Source organism: Solanum stenotomum, chromosome 9 (genome assembly GCF_019186545.1).
Source record: "Solanum stenotomum isolate F172 chromosome 9, ASM1918654v1, whole genome shotgun sequence".
Lineage (NCBI taxonomy): Eukaryota > Viridiplantae > Streptophyta > Magnoliopsida > Solanales > Solanaceae > Solanum > Solanum stenotomum.
Genome location: NC_064290.1, coordinates 41,097,039 through 41,114,414, shown reverse-complemented (window position 1 = coordinate 41,114,414; position 17,376 = coordinate 41,097,039). Strand labels below are relative to the sequence as shown.

Here is a 17,376-nt window from a genome sequence, read left to right as displayed (position 1 = left end):
AAGAGAAGAATGAGTAATCACAATGATTCGGGCTCATAACCTACATAAGTGTAGAAACAAGGGAGTGAGTACCAAACAACATGGTACTCATCAAGCAAACAACTAGCACAAAGTAAAGCAATACAGAACACACGTACTCCCAATACTCAACCCGAACCTCCACAAACTACAGCCCGGATAGAAACCAACCTAATAGTTCACAATATATATAACACCCAACACATAAAACATCACCTCAACATGTACAGATCACCAACACAATCTTTCATATTTATCAACCACAAAGTCCATAACAAGGCACTCACAAGGATAACATAATGATAATGATGTGCAATACAATGAAATGAAATGTCAAATATAGTGATGCTTGTCTGTCCTAACGATACACACCTGCTGAAACTCAGATCAGGATCCAAGGGTGACTCACAAGGTCCATGTATCCGTTGAAACCATTTCTCTTCATCATAACATCAAACGCCACAACTATTTCCCTTCGGCACTAGAGCTTTTTCCTTTCGGTATACATCATTCGCTGGAGGCATTTTCCTTCAACATAATCATCAAAACAGATTTCATCACATTGTTTCACAACTAATGCAAGTAGGTATGTTCACACAGGTAATGAGAATATGATAATTTACATATCAATACATAATTCACATCAACACAATCATGATACATCATCAATGATGAATTAATATAATCGTTCAGATTATCCATAACACATCACACATTAATGTACCATCAAGTTGTCTTTTTATTTCCCCTAATCATCATTAGAATCATTCAACCATGAAAAAGTGACCACAAATATCAACCCTTCACCAGTTTTCATAACTCCCCAACGCACACAACAAGGAATACAAGATTTTATATGCTTAATAAAGGGTCAAGAAGTCCACTTGCCTCAAATAAATAATCAACCCAGCACTTGATAAGTTTCCAAATCACCACAATCTAATCAAATATTGAATCACAATAAGAATTTGAAACCAACAACACTCATATCAATGATTTTGAAAGTCGAGGTCAAATTGGCCCAAAAGCTCATTTCTGAAAACTAGTGTTATATCTAGAAATTTGTATAAAATTACGTTACCCAAAGGTGTTGGAACTCAATAGTGAAAACCATATTGAAAAATGAGTTAAAAGCCACCTTAAATCACCATTTTTCATAAACCTTAAGTTTTTATAAAAACCTTCAAAGGTTGAAATCAAAACTAATTATTAACCATCAAAATCATGAAATAATTAGTGGGTAATAGAGATGAGGAGTTACCAATTGTCACCCAATTGAAGAATCTCAATAAATCACTTTAAAATCACTTTCCCCGAGCTCTCCATGTTCAAAAATGGTGAAATGGGATTGAAACCCCAACTTTTGGAAACATTTTATTCAGGTAATATTTGCCCATCACGATCGCGGCCCGAAGTCTCGTGATCGCGATGAGTAAAACTAGCCAACTCATTTACTTTACCATTGTGATTGCATCATAAGCCACACGATCGCAATGAACAAGAAATATACATCTATACAATCATGAAAAAACTCTACGTGATCACGGTGCATAACAAAGCACCCTTTGGGTGTTGCAATCGCGAGGGTTGGCCATGATCGCGATGAACAAGATTACATGCACCTGTCAACAACATCAGCAACTCACAAGATTCAATAAAATCACCAGATAAGCCCTCGAGATTCATCGAACCTCGAGTACACAAACCTGGTGTGTTATTAAGCTAAACTCGATGTTTCGGACTCAATGGAACCATTGAAATAAATGTATGAGATCTGCTTGATCTGAAACCCATGAAAATCGTAATAAACTAACTTTATACTCAAAAACACCAAACTGCCCTCAGATTCTCTGAAAATTCAACCAAGGCCTCATTTGTGCCTAAGATTATCCCTCAAATTCAATGGAATCATTGAGAATTCAATCCAAGCGTCCGAACTTCAAATGTTGACCAAAGTCAACTCATTATCTAAAAACACATAAACTCTTAACCCAAGGGTTGAAATCGATGAAACAACTCCAAACAGAAAACGTAGCACTGCTAGATTAAATTCCACATTTCAAAGTTGATGGAACTAATGGAATTTCATTTTGAGACTCGAAACTCTAGTTGTTTTCAAAAATCACTTTTAACAACTTTAAATCTTTCTAAACTCAAAACTTCCAAAAATCTCAACTTTTCAATCAAATTTCAAAACCAACATCGCAAACTGATAAAAAATGACTCGGGGCAACTATCGGGAGTGGTAAAATAGTAATTTATCAAAATTTTCTAAAAATGACCTTCGGAGTCATTACACCAACTCTCTAGTCTAACTTAGAATTATTTTAAGTCCTTCCATGACTCCCATCCTAATTTGACTTGGTCTTCTACTTCTTCACATGCTGGCTTCTTGTTCTCCCGCCTATTAAAAGCTAATTCTGTGTGGATGATAAATGATAATTTTCCTGGTATAACTTTCTAGTTCCTCGTCAAATTGAATTCTCCCATATCGCAATTCTCCAAAGATTCTTGGTGCACGTGTGAAACAAACTTCATCTTGATAGTTTGTTGTTCTTCTAAGAGGAACAAATTTTTTAATGAATTTTCTTGGCAATCGTGCTAACTTCTTCTTGGAGATCCGTGAGGACCTTGTTCTTGAATCTTCATTCTTCAACATATAGATTGTCTCTTGTACACAATTTGTCAATCATCAAAAACACCATATGATCTTGAATGTAGATTTAGAGACCATAGTGTTTCAACAAAATTCAAATACGGTTACCCATAACTCCTCGAGTCCAATGTATACTTAGATTTACATTTCAAATAATCAATATTCCAATTTAGGATTAGTCCAAAAATCCCGAGAATCTACCGAATGACCTTATGATTGTACATGAAGAATAGCGACGATGGTCTATGAATTCTCTCATAAGCTGAGTGATCGCACCCCATGACAGCATTGTAGAAGAAGCCGAGTTCCCTTTCCCTTTCTTCGCGATCACACAATGTCTAATTCAACTGCACAAAGCATGCCACAATCACAGAGCTTAATACGATTGCATAGCAGCTTTACTATTTCCTTCTTTCGATCGAACTGGAGATGTTATGATTGTTGACTTATATCCAAAGCCTCAAAATATAAATTGTAGCTCTAAAAAATAATGAGGATTGAGCATCATTTTACTTATTATCAAGGAAAAGGGTCAAAAATGCCCTTAAACTATGTGAAAGGAACAAAAATATCCTCCGTTTATAGTTTGGCTCAACAATGCCCTTATCGCCAATAATACTTTGGTTAAAAAATGCCCTTCATTTGTAGTTTGGTCTAAAAATGCTCTTGTCATCAATATTTGGTCCAAAAATGCTTTTATTGTTATTTAATAGGTCAAAAATGCTCATTTTCCAAATAAATATATTATTATTTTCTTTTTAATACATTCTTTTTCTAATAATGTTTTTTTTTTTAAATTAGCAAAGGGAAAGGGGACAAATATACCCCCGAACTATTATAAATGGTATGCAGATACCCTCAGTCATACTTTTGGGACACTGGTGCCCCTGCCATCCAAAAACTAGAGCATATATGTCCTTCACTCTAATGGAATACTAAATAGGGACACGTGGCACAATCTTATCCATCGATCCAATATTTAATAAATGTCTATTGGTGGATAAGATTTTGACACGTGTATGTCCGTTAGTATAAAGGGTATATATGCTCTAGTTTTTGGACGACAGGGGCACCAAAGTCCCAAAAGTATGACGGAGGGTATCTGCAAATCATTACGATAGTTCAGGGGTATATTTGTCCTTTTTCCCATTAGCAAATGTTTATCTTACTTTATTATCATTATTTTTTATCGTTATATAAATATAAATTAATGATGGATATACTATGGTACATGAAGTTATTCTATTTTAAGTGATAAAATGAGATTAAGAAGAAACAAATATTTCCTACATTTTAATTTGTTAAAGTGATTTTACAAGAAAGAAAACAAGAATAATGTTCTTTAATAATATTTAAATTAGGAAGAAGATGAGTTTAAAAAGAAAAAATATAACATATTTATTCGGAATAGGGCATTTTTTACCCATTTTGTAACTATAGGGGCATTTCTGGACCAAAGTATTGACTGCAAGGGCATTTTTGAGCCAAAATATTGATGGTAAGGGCATTTTTGAGCCAACCTATAAACTGAGGGCATTTTTGTTCCTTTCACGTAGTTTAAGGACATTTTTGACCATTTTCTCTATTATCAATTTCAACACTTTTATCTGGTGGTCTATAACTGCTTATTTAAAAAGATTCAATTACGATACCAGTACGTGATATTTGTGAGCTCTTTCATTCACTTACCTCAATGCAAATGCGCTCTACATATCATTTGTTCTCCTATTAACTACGTTTAAAGTACCAATCCATTTAAAATTGAAATGTTAATTTAATATAAAGTGGGGCTATTATTTCAAAATTTAGAGACATTTTACTGTTTGTTTTGATACAATTGGGAAAAAGCTCACTGTGAAATTTGAATGAGTTGTTTTTTTCATTTTTTTCAAATTCAAAAAGGTTCATAATTTAGGTTAAAGCTCTTTTTTTTCCTTCCAATTTTTGAAACATTAAAATGTAAATTATATTCCTTTAGTCCATTTTTAATTGTCATGCTTTTCTTTTTTAGAATCAAACTATAAGAATTTTGATTTATACTTTATGGTGTATTTTTCATCATATTGATATTCAAAGAATGCAATTTATAGTATTTTTCATATAGTTTTTGAATATCTAAATTTTTTGTTTAAAATATCGAATTAATGTAATTTAATTTAACTTTAAAATTTAGTCAAATTGACTTTCCAAAAGTGCAACATGATAATTAAAAGTCGGTTATTTTTTTAAATTATATCATCCCAATATTTTGGGTATTTCCTAATATATAACCAAAATTAGATTTTCTAAAACCATCTCAATCATATCGTTTCTCTTTGGTATTGGTATGGTTTGGTTAATTTTTGATTTATTTACTTTTAAAATATCACCTCAAAATATACTATTAAAATATTTATTTCGCAAATATGTTCTTGAAGAAACACTGTAATTCTTCACCAAGAAAACAAAAATATAAAATATTTTTGCCGTATTGTTTGATCTTAAACATTTAATAGAGTGTTTGCATAGGTTTTGTTATATTGTTTGATAGAGTATCTATCACAATATCTGTTAATTTAAACCTAATTAAGTAAATGCTAATTAAAGAGCAAAGACCCAAAGTCGTTTAGTCACTAGAGGCCTAAGACCTAAGTTATATTTATATTTGAAAAATATTATAAAATATATTTATATATTAAATTTAACATATTGTTAACATATAACATATATTTACACACATTCGGTTCGGGAATTTTTCGGTTTTCATAAATTAAAAAGACCATCCAATTGTTCGAGATGGTTATGCACTTAAATAAAAGTTTATGATTTTATGAAAAAAATAACATAAATCAATTACGTTCGACCAATTTTTCATATTCTTTTGACAACTCAATCCAGGAGGGAGTATTTGGCTGAAATATTCTTGTAACCTATTATTTCTCTTATTAACCGTATGTGGAGTGGTTCATTATAGATGGAATGTACCTTTTATATTATCTTTGAGGGAAAGGCACATTTGTAGTTAATCCAACATGGAATAATTGGAGTTGCATTATTTTGAACTTTTAATAGGGAGTGCAGGATTGAGAAATTGGTATCGTTGGCCATCCACAACCAGACAAAATTCCAACAAGTGGCCATTAAGTATCATGTTCAATTCATTGATTTGTACACGTTTCATTAATTACCCTATCCATTATATTAAATAAATTGATTATTTAGCTTGTGTGCAAACAAAAACTTAAATAATTTATGCTAGTAGAGCTATAAGTAACTTTAGTTTAATCATAACAACTTTAAGCTAGTAGAGCTATAAGTAACTTTAGTTTAATCATAATAACTTTATATAATGTAGTTCCTTAGTTTCTATTTATATGTTGTGATCTTACGAAATTAATACTCTATTCGTTCACTTTTAATTGTTATATTGTGTTTTTCGAAAGTCAATTTGACTAATTTTTAAAGTTAAATTAGATTACATTAATTCGATATTTTAAATAAAAAAATTAGATATTAAAATACTATATGAAAAATACTATAAATTACAATCTTTTGCATATTCATATAATAAAAAAATACATCATAAAATATTAATCAACATTCTTATAATTTGACGGAAGTATTAACTACTGAGCATATTTGAACCATTTCACAAAGTTTGAGGCTAAAGTTGGACCAATTTTTCATTTGAGCACTTATTTTGATGTTCCAATTGAGGTTTGATTTGACAAAACAAACAAATTATTCACAAATAAACATCAATAAATCTGATTGGTAAACTTTCGTTTGGACTTTTTAGGTTTATGGGGGACAGTTGGACATGTAGGTTTGTTAGATTATACTTCCTCTGTTTCATAGTAATTGAATTTTTGAGACATTTTTTATTTTTCAACTTAATTTAATTATTCAGTTCTTAAGACTACTTTTAGAGTGTTCTTTCAATTTTACCCTTCATTGAATTTTCAATGTGACGACTTCAATAAATTTGACAATAATTAATAAGGGTAAAAATGGAAAACTATATTCAATTTATGTCTTAATCTACTTTTCTTAAAGGGTGTGAAACACCTCAAAAATTCAATTAATATGGAATGGAGGGAGTAACTTCTTTTTATCCCTTTCGATAACTTCGATTTGCTTCAAATCTCAATATGCCATGTTATGATTCTATAATGCACAATTGAAGATAACATATTTATTACAAAATTGTTTAGACTACAAGAATAATACTTTCTACATCCAACAATATTGTCCACTATATTATTTTGAAATGTTCAACAATACTTATCCACTTTATGAAATCAATAGATAATTTTATACTTAGTTTCAAATTTATTCTTATTATTAATTATAGTCATTTTCTTATTACATTGTTAAGACATTGTATTTATTATATTCAAAAGATGATATCGTAAAATATTACTACCTTTTTATTTATAGTTTATTAAGAAGTGTGCAAAATCAATAACAAACAAATGTTGTTAGATAGAGGGAGTATGTATCACAGTTCATTTGGGGCGTAGCGAATAAGGAGAGGGCATGAGGATTATTTAGTAGTTGAAAACTTGAGAACTTTGCGCATGCTGAATTAGAACTTGAAGTCATTTGGTATTGTGTATTAAGAAAAATAATGCACGCATTAACCTTGTGTATTACTAGTATCTTCTTTGGTACTCTTTTCCAACCTTTGTATAACTAATGCTATACACTCTATTGTGTATTAAGGCATATACTGCTAATACGATGGATTTCTAGGTATTAGCAATACAATGGTTTTAGTGCATGAATTAACTCAATTAAAGACCCAATTGTCCTTCAATACCTTTTTTTATATCTTTTCCACAATAATAGTGATGGGTATTGTAATGACCTATTTCTGTCATTGTAGAAAATCCAACGGGGAAAACTTTTGGACCGAAAAACTTTTTCGTAGTAACTTGAGAATTTCTAACCTAATCCAGATTTGGATGAAAATGGAGTCAGTGAGGTCTACGGAGATCTGGTAATATAAGAGAGATCGAATAATGAATTTGATCGCATCAGTGGATAGCTAAGACACTAAGGAACCCATACGACTTTACAGAATTGAATTCGGGAGAGTAGAACTCTCGAAACTGATCTTAGCGTGAATGGGTAGTTTCTGAGTGTCATGGATTGAAGGTGTGTTGTGAAATGGAGGTTTGAAACTCTAATTCCGAGGTTCTGTCTCTGTGTAAGCCGCTAGGGCGGGATTTAGTCCGCCAAGGCGAGGCCGCTGTGGTGGGATGGTGGACGCCATAGCGGGCCAGTCGCGAATTAAGTAAAAAATAAACCCCCAGAGTGGCATTATTCTGCAAATTTCGTTCTTAAGAGTTAGGAGATTAACCAGGGCGACTTCTTGACAGTTTTTCACAATTCTTGAGGCTAAAGGTAATGTTTTTACTCATCGAATCCATTTTTCGATCCGTAGAATGTAAATTCATAGGCAATTATTGTTGAGGGAGGGTTTTGAAACTGTCTTGGATGGTGGGAAAAGGCCTTAGCTACATATTATGATCATGAGTTTAATCTAGGGTTGATGATTTTGATTGTAATCCGGGTAATTAGGCCTCAGTTATTGATTCTCGCGTTATATTGATTGTTTGTAGACCTAGAGCAAGCGAAAAGAATCCAGAAAGGGAAGAATCAAGTTTTTTATGAGGGTTCAAGCTTTGTTCGAGGTAGGTGATGGTTGTGATTTCATCTTGATGTGATGTATGTTAGTAATTACTTCATTTTAATGAATGTATGTATGCAAATGTTGCATTCTTGCTCATACTAATCATAAATAAGTATGAATGAATGATTGTATTCCATGAATTAACACTTGATTGTATGATTATGAGAATATACATTGTGATTGTGATTGTGGCTTGTTATATGGATCGGATTTTACGTTCCAACACACTAACTTGGATCGAGTGCCACGTTTCGGTGCATATAGGGGATCGAGTGTCACGTTCAGCACAATAACTGGGATCAGGTACCACGTACCAGTACACTAACAGTTTGGGTGTGGGTTCCATGAGAGGACCATTGACTTGTCATATAGATGTATTTTGAGAATGTGGAATTGTTCGTTGATCCTGATAAGATGACTGATATTGTATATGTTCGGTATATGCCTATTTTATTATGTTGTAGTTACTTGGATATGTTTCACTCATTGAAATAGCCGCGTGATCCTACCAATACACCGTGGTTGTGTACTAATACTGCACTTGCTCTTTCTTTGTTGAGTACAAGAAATCTTCAGGCGGCTACTGATAGACCTCATTTAGAAGACCAGTGATCGATCAAATTCAAAAGTGAGCCAGTTCTTCCAGGCTACCATGAGTTCTCCTTTTTGCTCAGTCCATCTTATTCGGACATAGATTAGTACTTTAGATATTTATATGTTTAATTGGGTTGTACCCATTTTCTTTAGACTTATGGTTCCTCGTTAGAGTTTTGGTACATTGACTTTCAAGTTTTAGGGAATAATTTCCACATTTGTTTGTTAGACTTTTGGAGTTTATGGGAACTCTATTTGACTCTTGCATTTAAACCTGCTTCCATATCTTTAAATGCCCAGTAATTGACTTAGTTGTATAGTTCTTGGGTTAGCTAATTAGTATTTATGGTTCTCCCACCGGAGAGTTAGTATGGGTGCCAATCACGACGGTCTGGGTCGTGATAAAGTTGGTATTAGAGCCCTAGGTTCGTTGATTTCGATGTACCAAAACAAGTCTAGTAGAGTCTTGCGGAACGGTACAGAGACGTCTGTACTTTTCTTCGAGAGGTTATAAGGACTTTAGGAAATCTCCCTATTTTTTTGTCTCCTTTCGTGCTATAAATTAGTTCCAATTGATATATGGTGATCCAAATTGGTATCTAATCTCCTCCACTCTTCTGTCCGCAGATGGTTAAGACTAGGTTCAACGGCGTCAGGCCTATAGCTCCCGTCAACGCGCCAGCTGAGGAATCCGCAGAAAGAGGTCACGATCGAGGCAGGGGTAGAGAAAGAGCAAGGGGCAGAGGCCGAGGAAGGTTAGTACTTACTAGGGATGGAGCTCCGGTTGAGAATGCTCCCAGAAATGAGACTCCTCCTACGCATCATGAAGAGAAAGAGCAAAATATTGAGGTATATAATAATGAGGATGTTGGACAAGAGAAAAAGGTGCAGGTTGAGACTACAGGTATTCCTCCCTTAGACCCGGTGTTAGCTCAGTAGATCTCGTCGTTCTTGAAAGGATTGGTTGGTCCTGGAGTGTTTCCCACAGTTCAAGAAACTCAAGCTCCCGCCAATCTCCCTATTGCTATTACTGTCCCCAAGTTGGGTGGAGCTGTAGGTACTGATGCCTTTTTTGTCCTTTGTTGGGTTCGTTTATGACTGGTAATGAACACGAGATGTTGACTAAGTTCTTGAAATTGAAACCGCCTGTGTTCCATGGTTCCAAGAGTAAGGACGCTTATTAGTTCATTCTAGATTGTTATGAGAGGCTTCATAAGTTGGGAATTATCCATCAGCATCGGGTAGAGTTTTTGACTTTTCAACTTCAAGGTGAGGCTAAATAGTGGTGGAGAGCTTATGTGGAATGCAGATCTTCAGCTTTACCCCCCACTCACTTGGACCCAATTTCATGCTCTGTTCTTGGAGAAGTATGTGCCCCAGACTTTAAGACATTGTAAGAAGGATGAGTTCATGGCTTTGGAGCAGGGTGATATGACTGTGGCCGCTTATGAGGCTAAGTTCCATGCTTTGTCTAGATATGCTACGCAATTGGTGACTACAGAGGAATACTGCATATTTATTAAGGGACTAAATTCTGAGTTGCAGGTATTGTCAGTTCATATGACCTCTACAGGAAAAAGCTTTAATGAGGTAACGAATTTCGTGAAGAAAGTGGAGGGGGTGAGGCGAGATGGTCAGTCTAAGGCATTGGCCAATAAAGCTAAGAATACAAGTAACTTTCAGGGTTCTTACTCCAGAGGTTCAGAGAGGCTGAATCTTGTAGCCCGACCAATTCAATCCTCTATGCCTTCTTCTACAGGTAATTACTCGAGAACTCTACCTCAAAATTTGATTCAAGATAGCTAGGGAGTCGCATCTTCGACTGGTAGCATGCCATCTTTCGATCACACTTATTATAATTATGGAGAGTATGGTCATATGAGGAGAGATTGTCCCCATTCGCGCATGTTGGATTCCATGCAGTAGAAGACTAGAGCAGTGGTACCCACGAGGAATGAGAATAATGGTCGAGGATGTCCACAAGGTAGGCGAGGAGGAAATCATCGAGGCCGTGGAGGTTGGGGAAATGGTAATGCAGGCAGAGGTACGGTGCAACCAGGCAGGGAAGTGGCCCGTCAAGATGATAGGGCTACACCTTTCCGGGCAAGAACGAGGCAGAGTCTTCTGATGTAGTGATCAAATGTACTATTCTTGTATGTGACCGGATGACTAATGTGTTATTTTATCTGGGTTCTACTTATTCATTTGTGTCCGTGCAATTCGCCTCAGAATTTGATATGATTGTGATATACTTGATGCTACCCTAGTTGGAGAGTCTGCCATAGTCATCCATGTCTATTATGCTTGTCCTATTTTTTATGGCTTTTCAGACTTGGGTTGATTTGGTGATTTTGGACATGACTGACTGTGATATAATCTTAGGCATGACTTGGTTGTCCCCCTATTATGCTGTGTTAAATTGTAACACTAAGTCTGTGACTCTAGAGATTCCATGTTGGAAAAGGTTAGAGTGGGAACGGGTGTACAGGTCTAAGCCAACTAAGATCATATCATCTATTCGGGCTAGAAAACTGGTGGGACAGGGTTGTTTGGCTTATTTGTCTTATATTCAGGATGTGAAGGTTGAGTCTCCCTCTATTGAGTCTATTCCTGTGGTGTCAGAATTTAGAGAAGTGCTTCCTACTGATTTACCTGGTATGCCTCCAGATAGAGATATAGATTTCTGCATTGATTTGGAACCTGGTACGCACCCTATTTCTATCCCTCTATATTGCATGGCCCCGATAAAGTTGAGAGAGCTTAAGGCTCAAATTCAGGAACTTCTTGATAAAGGTTACATCCGTCCTAGTGCCTCCCCGTGGGGTGCTCCTGTCTTGTTTGTAAAGAAATAGGATGGTAGTATGAGGATTTGTATAGATTACCGACAATTGAATAGGGTCACCATTCGAAACAAGTAGCCATTGTCTTGGATAAATGACCTTTTCAAATAGTTGCAAGGTGCATCCGTTTTCTCTAAGATTGATCTAAGGTCTGGTTACCATCAGTTAAAGATTAGGCCTGACGATGTGCCCAAGACGACGTTTAGGACTCACTATGGGCACTACGAGTTTCTAGTTATGTCATTTGAGTTGACTAATGCGCCTGCAATTTTCATGAGTTTGATGAATGGTGTGTTCAAACCATTTCTTGAATCATTTGTTATTGTTTTCATTGATGACATTTTGGTCTAATCAAAAAGTAAGTAAGAGCATGCCGACCATCTTCGTATTGTTCTAGGTGTTCTTGGGAAACAAAAGTTATATGCAAAATTTTCTAAGTGTGAATTTTTGTTGACTTTGGTTGCCTTTTTGGGGCATGTAGTTTCAAGGGAAGGGGTAATGGTAGATCCCCAAAAGATTGAAGTAGTTAAGAATTGGGTTCGACCTAGCTCTGTGACTGAAGTTACGAGTTTTATGGGGCGCTCTAGCTACTATCGTCAATTTGTGAAGAACTTTGCTTCTATTGCCACACATCTGACAAGGTTGACCAAAAATGAGGTACCTTTTGCATGGACTGAAAAGTGTGAAGAGAGCTTCCAAAAGCTCAAGACTCTTTTGACCACAATACCTATTCTAGCACTACCTGTGGAAGGTAAAGATTTTATTGTTTATTGTGATGCTTCACATTCGGGTTTGGTTGTTGTGTTAATGCAGGATAAGAATGTTATAGCTTATGCATTGCGACAGTTGAAAGTGCATGAGAGGAATTACCTAACACATGATTTAGGGTTGGCAATGGTAGTGTTTACTTTTAAGACTGGNGCCTGCAATTTTCATGAGTTTGATGAATGGTGTGTTCAAACCATTTCTTGAATCATTTGTTATTGTTTTCATTGATGACATTTTGGTCTAATCAAAAAGTAAGTAAGAGCATGCCGACCATCTTCGTATTATTCTAGGTGTTCTTGGGAAACAAAAGTTATATGCAAAATTTTCTAAGTGTGAATTTTTGTTGACTTTGGTTGCCTTTTTGGGGCATGTAGTTTCAAGGGAAGGGGTAATGGTAGATCCCCAAAAGATTGAAGCGGTTAAGAATTGGGTTCGACCTAGCTCTGTGACTGAAGTTACGAGTTTTGTGGGGCGCTCTAGCTACTATCGTCAATTTGTGAAGAACTTTGCTTCTATTGCCACGCATCTAACAAGGTTGACCAAAAAAGAGGTACCTTTTGCATGGACTGAAAAGTGTGAAGAGAGCTTCCAAAAGCTCAAGACTCTTTTGACCACAATACCTATTCTAGCACTACCTGTGGAAGGTAAAGATTTTATTGTTTATTGTGATCCTTCACATTCGGGTTTGGTTGTTGTGTTAATGCAGAATAAGAATGTTATAGCTTATGCATTGCGACAGTTCAAAGTGCATGAGAGGAATTACCTAACACATGATTTAGGGTTGGCAATGGTAGTGTTTACTTTTAAGACTGGCAGCATTACCTCTATAGTGTTAAGTGTGAGGTGTTTACTAATTATCGTAGTTTGTAGCATGTGTTCAGTTAGAAGGATCTGAATTTGAGACAACAAAGGTTGATGGAGTTGCTCAAGGATTATGACGTGACCATCCAATATCATTCGGGTAAGGCTAATGCAGTAGCAGACGCACTAAGTTGGAAGGTGGTGAGTATGGGTAGTCTAGCTTGCTTGAGTGTATCCAAGCGACCTTTGGCTAAGGAAATTCAGACATTGAAATCTAAGTTCATGCAGTTGGGCATCTCAGAGAAAGGTGGTGTGTTAGCTAGCATTGGAGTAAGGGCCATGTTCATAGAGGAGATCAAGGCCAAACAACTTGAGGACGACAGTTTGAATGAGCTTTAAACGAAGATAACGTCTGGTAAGGCACAAGAGACCACTCTTGATGTGAGAGGAGTGCTCAGTTTTAAAGGAAGTATTTGTGTTCCTTGAGTAGATGACTTGATTAAAAAATTATTGACAAAATCCCATGGTTTGTGATATTCCATTCATTCGGGTGTGACCAAGATGTACCGAGATTTGAAGCAACTGTATTGGCGGCCTGACATGAAGAAATAGATAGCGGAGTTTGTGGCTAAGCGCCAAATTTGCTAACAAGTGAAGTATGAACATCAAAGGCCTGCAGGTTTGCTTTAGAGAATGCCAATTCCAGAATGGAAGTGGGAAAGAATAGCTATGGATTTCGTGGTTGGTCTTCCCAAGACTTTGGGAAAGTTTGGTTCTATTTGGGTTGTAGTTGACAGATTGACTAAGTCACGCCATTTTATTCCGATCAGAATAGATTATAATGCTCAACAGTTGGCAAAAGTTTATGTAAAGGAGATAGTAAGGCTACACGAGGTGGCCCTTTCTATCATCTCAAACCATGGTACGCAATTCACATCCAAGTTTTAGAGGAAATTACATGATGAATTGGGCACACAACTCACTTTTAGTACCATTTTTCATCCACAAACGGATGGGCAGTCGGAGAGAACTATCCAAGTGTTAAAGGACATGCTGAGGGCATGTGTGTTTGACTTTGGGGGACATTGGGATAAGTTCCTACCTTTGTATGAGTTCTCCTATAATAATAGTTATTACTCCAACATAGATATAACACCGTTTGAGGCAATTTATGGGAGGGGATGTTGATCACCCATAGGATGGCTTGGGGCTGGAGATGTGAAGCCTTTAGGGGTTGACTTAGTGAAGGATGCTCAAGATAAAGTGAGGAACATTCAAGCTAAGCTTTTAGCATCCCAGAGTAGAAAGAAAAAGTATGTAGCCCATAAGGTAAGGGACATAACATTTCATACTCGTGAGAAAGTTTTTCTTAAGGTGTCACCCATAAAAGGGGTGATGAGATTTGGCAAGAAGGGCAAGCTTAGTCCGCGATACATTGGACCATTTGAAATTCTTGACCGTGTAGGACCAGTAACGTATAGATTGACTTTACCTCCTAATCTAGCGAGAGTTTACCTGGTATTTCATGTATTCATGTTGAATAGATATCATGGTGATGGGGATTACATCATAAAATGGGACTCAGTACTATTAGACAAGGAGCTTCAGTATGAGGAGGAACTAGTTGCAATTCTTGATAGAGATGTCCGGAAGCTGAGGACCAAAGAGATTAAGTCCGTGAAGGTTCAATGGAAGCATTATCCAGTTGAGGAAGCTAATTGGGAAACCAAGAAGGACATGTGAGACAAGTATCTCCAGTTGTTCGCCGATTCAGGCACTACTCTACCCTTACTTTAGCCTGTTTGTCCTAGTTTGTCACTCAAGGACCAGTGATGGGTAAATTGGTATCTATTGTAATAACCTGTTTTCGTAGTTATAATAAAGCCAACGGGGAAAAATTTTGGGCCGAAAAACTTTTTCGTAGTAACATGAGAATTCCTAGCATAGTCCAGATTTGGAAAAAAATGGAGTCAGTGAGGTCTAGGGAGATATTGTAATGAAATAGAGATATAATAATTAATTTGATTGCATGAGTGGATAACTAAGACGTTAAGGAACCCGTACGACTTTACGGAATTGAATTCGGGCCAGTAGAACTCCGGAAACTAATCTTAGCGTGAATGGGTAGTTTTTTAGTGTCATGGGTTGAAGGTGTGTTGTGAAATGGGGGTTTGGAACTCTAATACCGAGGTTTTGTCTCTGTGTAAGCCACCAGGGTAGGATTTAGTCCGCCAGGGTGAGGCCATTGTGGCGGGATGGTGGGTGCTGTGGTGGGATGGTGGCTGGCATAGCTAGCCAGTTGCGAATTAAGTCGAAAATAAACCCTAAAAATGCCATTATTATGAAAATTTTGTTCTTAAGAATTAGGAGACGAACTAGGGCGACTTCTTGATAGTTTTTCATCATTCTTGAGGCTAAAAGTAAGGTTTTTACTCCCCGAATCTATTTTTCGATCAGTAGAATGTAAATTCATGGGTAATTATTTTTGGAGTAGGGTTTTGGAACTGTTTTGGATGATGGGAAAAAGCCCTAGCTGTATATTAGGATCATAGGTTTGATCTAAGGTTGATGATTTTGNTTGTCTCTGTGTAAGCCACCAGGGTAGGATTTAGTCCGCCAGGGTGAGGCCATTGTGGCGGGATGGTGGGCGCTGTGGTGGGATGGTGGCTGGCATAGCTGGCCAGTTGCGAATTAAGTCGAAAATAAACCCCAAAAATGCCATTATTATGAAAATTTTGTTCTTAAGAATTAGGAGACGAACCAGGGCGACTTCTTGATAGTTTTTCATCATTCTTGACGCTAAAAGTAAGGTTTTTACTCCCCAAATCTATTTTTCGATCAGTAGAATGTAAATTCATGGGTAATTATTTTTGGAGGAGGGTTTTGGAACTGTTTTGGATGATGGGAAAAAGCCCTAGCTGCATATTAGGATCATAGGTTTGATCTAAGGTTGATGATTTTGATTGTATTCCGAGTAATTAGGCCTTGGTTATTGATTTTCACATTATATTGATTGTTTGTAGACCTAGAGCAAGCAGAAAGAATTCGGAAAGAGAAAAATCAAGTTTCTTAGGAGGGTTCAAGCTTTGTTCAAGGTAGGTGATGGTTGTGATTTCATGTTGGTATGATGTATGCTAGTAATTACTTTATTTTAATACATGTATGTATGCGAATGTTGCATTATTAATCACACTAATCATAAATGAGTATGAATGAATAATTGCATGCCATGAATCAACACTTGATTGTATGAATATTAGAATGTACATTGTGATTGTGGCTTGTTATATGGATCGGGTGTTACGTTCCAACACACTAACTTGGATCGGGTGCCACGTTCTAACATATATAGGGGATCGCGTGTCACGTTCGGCACACTAACTGGGATCGGGTACCACGTACTAGTACACTAACAGTTTGGATGTGGGATCCATGATAGGACCATTGACTTATCATATAGATGTATTTTGAGAATATGGAATTGTTCATTGATCCTGATAAGATGACTGATATTATATATGTTCTGTATATGCTTGTTTTATTATGTTGTGGTTACTTGGATATGTTTCACTCATTGTAATAGCCGCCTGATCCTACCAATACACTGTGGTTGTGTACTGATACTGCACTTGCTCTTTCTTTGTTGAGTATAGGGCATCGTCAGATAGCTACTTACAGACCTCGTTTAGAAGACCAGTGATCAATCGAATTTAAGGGTCAGCCAGTTCTTCCAGGCAACCATGAGTTCTCCTTTTGTTCAGTCCATCTTATTCGGACTTAGATTAGTACTTTAGATATTCATATGTTTAATTGGGTTGTACCCATTTTCTTTAGACTTATGGTTCCTTGTTAGAGTTTTGGTACATTGACTTTCAGGTTTTAGGGAATAATTTCCGCATTTGTTTGTTAGACTTTTGGAGTTTACGAGAACTCTATTTGACTCTTGCATTTAAACCTGCTTCCGTATCTTTAAATGCCTAGTAATTGACTTAGTTGTGTAGTTCTTGGGTTAGCTAATTAGT

At 36.2% G+C, this 17,376-nt stretch overlaps 1 pseudogene; it reads left to right on the top strand.

Moving 5' to 3' along the window:
• LOC125877528 (uncharacterized) overlaps positions 1-15,151 on the top strand; it is a 37,750-nt pseudogene extending 22,599 nt beyond the window's left edge.
• The last annotated feature ends 2,225 nt before the right edge of the window (positions 15,152-17,376 follow it).